At 39.5% G+C, this 7,002-nt stretch overlaps 1 pseudogene; it reads right to left on the bottom strand.

Moving 5' to 3' along the window:
• Window positions 1–6: 6 nt before the first annotated feature.
• LOC117612939 lies at window positions 7–6,207 on the bottom strand (annotated as a pseudogene).
• Window positions 6,208–7,002: the final 795 nt, after the last annotated feature.

The raw sequence follows: 7,002 nt of genomic DNA, 5'->3' as shown, positions 1-7,002 counted from the left end.
TGGATACCATTGGATGCACTAGAGTCCTACAATTGCAAGTTTGTTTGGAATTTTACCATCTCCTTCTTCACCCATATGGATTCGTAGGTCATCTCTATTAAAGTTCATGGTTTTAGTGTTCTAGTTTTCTGGAGATTTGAGAAATTGGAAAAAAAGGAGAGATTATTGAGCTACAATCTTTCTTAAAGTTCTGTATTCTTTCATTTCCACTATACCAATATATCGGTCAGAGGAGAGAGAAGAGAGATTCTTCTCTAACTGATTCACATAGGGATTTAATCCTAACCATTGATCCTATCATCCTATGAGATGATTACACTTGTCACAATCTGACAAATTATATCCTAGGCTAGATAAGAGACCACTTGGACTATGATCCAATGGCTCATATTACAAACAAAATTTAAACATAAAAGAAATAAAATTCAATCAAAGACTACTTTGGCGCCAAGGATTGCAGCTCAAAGGTTACACATCAACACTCCCTTCTAACTCTTTGGCTGATTTCATACCAAGTAGATCTCTGAGATACACAAAACGATCCTTGGACAAAGCCTTGGTTAGTATGTCTGCAATCTGATCTTCTATTTTGTAGTAGATTAGTTCAATCTCCTTTGCTTGAATAGCTTCTCGAATGAAATGAAACTTTCAGCTAATATGTCTGGTTTTATGGTGGAAAAATAGATTCTTTGCCATTGCTATGGCAGAGGTGTTATCACACAAAATTGGTGTACCTTCCACCTGCTCCTCTCCAAAATCTTCAAGTACGAACCTTAGCCATTTAGCTTGTGATGTTGCTTCAGCAGCACTAACATATTCTGCCTCTGCAGTGGACAAGGCTACTGTGTTTTGTTTAATTGATGCCCATGAGAACATACCAGATCCTAGTGTGAATGCATATCCTGAAGTACTTCTTCTATCATCTTCACTTCCTGCCCAGTCACTGTCACAATACCCAATCAAGGTAGCTGTCTTCCCTTTTATAAATTCAATTCCAAAGTCAAGTGTGCCCTGAATGTATCTCAATACCCTCTTGGCTGTTCCCATGTGTTTTCTAGTAGGATTATGCATGAATCTAGCAAGCAAGCTAGAGGCAAACATTATGTCTGGTCTTGTAGCTGTCAGATAAAGCAGGCTACCTACAATCTGTCTATATTCACTCTCATTTACTGCCTCACTGCCATCTTCCTTGCACAGCCTTTCATTTGCAACTAATAGAGTTACCACAGACTTGCAGTCCTTCAATCCAAACTTTTCAATCACCTTCAATGCATATTTCTTCTGATGAAGAAAGGTATGTTTATCTATTTGTACTACTCCCATGATAAGAAAATGGTAGAGTAGTCCAAGATCAGTCATTTCATAATGTTGCATCATATCATTTTTGAACTCTTCAAGTAACTTTGGGCAACTTCCAGTATAGACAATATCATCCACATAGAGTGAAACAATAAGAATACCTGAATCTTCACTAGTTTTGACATAGAGTGTTGCTTCACTAGGACTTTTCTTGAATCCTGCCTTGTTGAAGTAAGAGTCTATCTCATCATACCAGGCTCTTGGGGCTTGCTTTAGTCCATACAAGGCCTTGTTCAACTTATACACTCTGATTTCTTCATTTTCCTTCACAAAACCCTGTGGCTGCTCCACATAAACCTCTTCCTTTAACACTCCATTCAGAAAGGCAGATTTTACATCCAGTTGATATAGATTCCATTCCTTCTGTGCAGCAAGTGCTATCAATGTTCTAATAGTATCCAATCTTGCTACTGGAGCAAACGTCTCATTATAGTCTATTCCAGGCTTCTGAGAGTAGCCTTTTGCCACAAGTCTGGCCTTGTTTTTCTGCACAGATCCATCCAGATTTAGTTTAGTTTTGTAGACCCACTTGACACCAATAATTGGCTTGCCAAATGGTCTGTCCACTAGTTTCCATGTATTATTTTTCTCAATCATTTCCAGCTCAGCCTTCATTGCATTTCTCCATGACTCATCAAGATCAGGTTCTTCAAAACTGTCAGGTTCCACAATGCACATATTGCACTGAGCCATGATTTCGTTAACACTTCTCCATTTCTTTGGTGTGTGATCAATAGCTTGAGAACTTTCACTTATTCCTTCATCTTGCAGATTGAAACCTTCATCCATTTGAGTTGGTGTATCCAAGCTTTGACTTGGTTCATTCTGTAGTGTGATTCCTTCATCCATTTGCATTTGTGTATCCAAGCTTTGACTTGGATTACAGTTTTGATTCTCAGTAGGCACAGGGACTGTCATTTCTCCTGCACTTGCATTCTCCCACTTCCATGAGCCATTCTCATCAAACTGCACATCTCTGGACATAATAACCTTTCTAGTGCTTGGATCAAATAGCATGTACCCCTTTTCACAGAGTCCATAACCCACAAAGATACACTTGTGGCTATTTTCTTCAAGTTTATGCCTTAATGCTGAAGGGATGAGCACATGACAAGGAGATCCAAAAATCTTTAAGTGTGCAATTCCTGGTTTTCTGCCAGTATAAGCTTCAAATGGTGTTACCCTCTTGAGAGACTTGGTGGGACATCTATTTAGTAGATAGACTGCTGTATTTACAGCTTTTGCCCAAAATTGATAAGAAATACCCTTCTCATGCAGCATAGATTTTGCCATTTCCACTACTGTCCTGTTCTTTCTCTCAGCAACTTCATTTTGCTGAGGAAAGTATGCAATAGTTAGCTGCCTTTGAATTCCAAAATCATCATAGAACTTGTTAAATTCACTGGATAAAAACTCTCTACCCCTATCACTCCTCAAGCCTTTTATCTTATATCCACTTTGCAGCTTTGTCATAGCCTTGAACTTTCTAAAACATTCAAATGCACTTGACTTGTTTCTGATGAAATACACCCATGACATTCTAGTGCAATCATCTGTAAACAGCAAGAAATACTATTTCCATAAATGGATTCAGTCTTCACTGGTACACAGATATCTATGTGAACCAATTCCAAAGGACTTGTAGCTCTCCAAGTGGACTCCAAAGGGAAAGAATCTCTGTGTTGCTTTCCTAGCATGCAACCTTCACATACTACTGAAATTTGTTCCAAATGAGGTAAGCCATGAACCATGCCTTGATTCTCAAGTAATTTTATGCTTCTTTCGTTTAAGTGCCCTAATCTCTTATGCCATGTCTGCAAGCAGTGTGTAACACTCGCCTTTAATGCCAAATCACTAGCAGGCATCATTGTTAGTGGAAAACAGCTGTTATTGGTCATTTGAACCCTCACAATCAGATTTCTCAACGACTGATCATCATGAATATTCACCATATTCCCTCCAAACACAAGATAGTACCCACGCTCCATCATTTGCCCAACACTAAGCAGATTTTCTTCAAGACCAGGTACAAGCATTACTTCTTGAATGTGCTTCTTACCCAACTTGGTTTTTATCACAAGAGTCCCTTTTCCTGCAACTGGAACTACTTCTCTAGTTCCCATCTTCACTTTAGAGGTCAAGTTCCTTTGAATATTGACTAAAAGTCCCTCATCTCCTGTCATGTGGTTACTACAACCACTGTCAATGTACCATGAATGATTCACTTTAACATCTATTGCAGCATTGCACACATTGAACAAAGTACCAGTTCCTTCAACTTGATTTGCATAATTCACCTTATGTACATTTTTATTCCCATCGCAATCTCTGATCATATGCCTAAATTTCCCACACCCATGGCATTTAGGTTTCCCTTCAAACCAACACTTGACATAATGTAGCTTATCACAGTGTTTACAGGCTGTTTTGTTTTCATCATTAGACTTCCAGCTTTTCTGAGATTTTTGATCTCCAGGAAAACTTCCACTCTTAGAATTCTTTTCCTCAATATTCAGACTAGTAAAAGCCCTTTCTGTAGAATTCTCAGTATGACGATCCAATATGAGCTCAAAGCTCTTCAGAAAGGCAACCACCTCTTGAACTTCCAAAGTTTCAAGATCCTTAGAGTGTTCAATCACAGAGCAAAAAGAGTCATATGATTTCGGCAGACTAAACAACAATTTCTGCACAACTCTCTCTCTAGGTAATTCCGCACCATAACTCTTCATTTGATTCATCATATCAAACAATCTAACAAGATATACAAATAGAGATTCACTATCCTTCATACGAGTATATTCAAATTCTCTACGCAACCCTTGCAACTTGACATTTCTTACTTGTTTATCGCCTCTAAACTCCAGCTTCAGAATATCCCAGGCACCCTTTGAGGTCTCCTCATTCACAATTCTGGGGAATAGCTGATCTGAGACAGCACTTTGAATTAATCCATGTGCGTGAGCATCCTTCATCAGAATCTGAGCCATCGTGGACTTCTCAGTAACCGTAACCTCCTCTTTCTCCTTCTTCAAATCTGAATTATCTAACCCATTCTCGACCAGATCCCATAATCCATGAGATTTTAGAATGGCTTTCATCTTAATGCTCCAAAACTCATAGTTTTCTCCGTTGAAAACTGGTGTGCGAAGCTTAGCTGTTCCTGCCACATGAGATAGTGGATTCAAGAAATCACAGCTTCGATCTTCAAATAAGCTCTCAAAAAATAGGTCGAATCGAGTCCGATTCTCTATTCATAGATTCACGCCCAGTTTAAGCAATCCAACCTGGCTATGAGGCCATATTAGAGTTCATGGTTTTAGTGTTCTAGTTTTCTGGAGATTTGAGAAATTGGAAAAAAAGGAGAGATTGTTGAGCTGCAATCTTGCTTAAAGTTCTGTATTCTTTCATTTCCACTATACCAATATATCCGTTAGAGGAGAGAGAAGAGAGATTCTTCTCTAACTGATTTAGACAGGGATTTAATCCTAACCATTGATCCTATCATCCTATGAGATGATTACACTTGTCACAATCTGACAGATAATATCCTAGGCTAGATAAGAGACCATTTCGACTATGATCCAATGGCTCATATTACGAACAGAATTTTAACATAAAAGAAATAAAATTCAAACAAAGACTACTTTGGCGCCAAGGATTTCAGCTCAAAGGTTACACATCAACAATCTCCCTCTTCTAGAAGATTATAAATCCATTCAGGTTAGTAAATTTCATTTGTGTTCTCTGTGGGTGAACTGACATTCGTTCTTCCTCCTACCATCTCAAGCAGTAGCATTCCAAAACTATACACAGACTTATAGGACACATTTCCAAAGTTCCTGGAGAACACTTCAGGTGCAATGTAGCTCATGGTCCCCCTAGCCGTAGTCATTGACACTGTGCTTTGATCCTTGGAACATAACTTCGCCAAATCAAAGTCCGAAATCTTTGGAGTGAAGTTGTGGTCTAGCAAAACATTACGAGGTTTGATATCAAAATGGAGAATTCACCGATCACATCCTGGGTGAAGATATTCAATGCCTCTGGCTATGCCTATGACAATATCTTGCAACTTATCCCAACAGAAGAACCCATTCTTGTTGCCCATTGATGAAATGTAAACTTGCATTGAACCATTGGAGAAGAACTCATAAACAAGAGCTCTTCTAAATCCATCCGTACAGAAGCCAACCAAGCGAACCACGTTGACATGGTGGATAGACCCATTGTTCCCACTTCATTTATGAACTCTTCCCCTTTTCCGTTAGAACCATTGAGGGCCTTCACAGCAACGAAGATTTCAGAAGAAAGCTTTCCTTTATAATCAGTTCCGTAGGCTGCTTCGCCTAACTTGTCCGTGAACTGATTTGTAATCCTCTTAATATCTGCATAGGAATATCTACTTAGTTTGAACTTTGAAGGCCTTGTGATCCTCTAGAAATCTTTCAATTTTTAATCGATTCTCGTTTTCCTTTATATCATAGCCATAGACCTAATAGAGTGTAACAACCAATAGTAAGAGGACGAATGAACCTAGGGTTGCACCTACAAAACAATCATTAAAAAGTAAATATACATCCCCAGTCTTCTAGACATGACAGCAAAATAATCTGTTAGGTGACTCACTGGTAGCCGCTAATTTCATTGCTGCACCTGTAAAAGATAATGAAACAAATCAGATCGTCATGTTTGTGAAATTCATTTATACATATTGCCTCCTGGGCAACATCCCCTGAATAATTGCCGGCACTTTACAAGGAAGTATGTGAAGAAAAATATGTATTATTGCCTTGCTTTCTTCAAGTCAACACATTCACTTTCAACTCTGGTGCCATTGTTCGTCAACATACACTTCTTGCCTCCTGCTTCACATCCTGTGCAATTTGGTGTAGACTGTTCATGCTCTTTTTCAGAGAGGGTCAACTTAGAGAGATGTGGTGAGTCTTCAGCAGGGGAGAAGGTGAGGACCTTCGGTAAGAGAAGAACCGGCAGAAGACAAAGTGGGAGAAGCAGTCGTTAAGCTTTCGACACCGGTGTGGTGTCGGCCGAAAGGCTCTCCAATGCTTTAGTCAGCTAAGAGTCGTAACTTTGGTAGAGTAACAGTGAAGGTAAGAAAGTAGTTACCCTTTTTACTTGAGTACTATTCCCTATTTATAGGGAAGTGAAAGTATGAGGTTTGCACAAAGTTTCAATGTGGTACTTTGTGCAAGTTGCCGGGGTTATGGCACGTGTCCTTGGAGATTAAGTTCGGTAGTCAGGAGCTTCAGCAGGTGGCTGTTGCTTCGGAAGAGTGTGTTCCTTCGGCAGGGAAGAAGGCATTTTTGCCTTGGTGCTAGTCGTTTTGGTGCTAGACACGCTTGGTTTGATTATGGTGCAACCAGTAGTCACTCAAATTCGTCTCCAAATTTGTCGAGTAAGGTATGGATTTCTACCTATTTTCCAAGCTCTAGCTGATGGTTAGATAGGTTTGCATCAATTTTGATCGTACACAGCCCAGTTTTCAAATTGAAATTTGGTCGAGTTTCGGCCTCCGTGTTCAGCTACTTCCGGTCAGTTTTTGGGGTAGGTCCAAGAACAAAAGTGGTTCCAAATATGGTAGGATACGAGGTTGGAGCCGTGGTTTTGAGTTTTTCCGGCGATGTG

The sequence above is a fragment of the Prunus dulcis genome, unplaced genomic scaffold, assembly GCF_902201215.1.
Source record: "Prunus dulcis unplaced genomic scaffold, ALMONDv2, whole genome shotgun sequence".
NCBI lineage: Eukaryota > Viridiplantae > Streptophyta > Magnoliopsida > Rosales > Rosaceae > Prunus > Prunus dulcis.
Note: the sequence above shows the minus strand (reverse complement) of the source record. Positions and strands in the feature narration are given on the sequence as shown.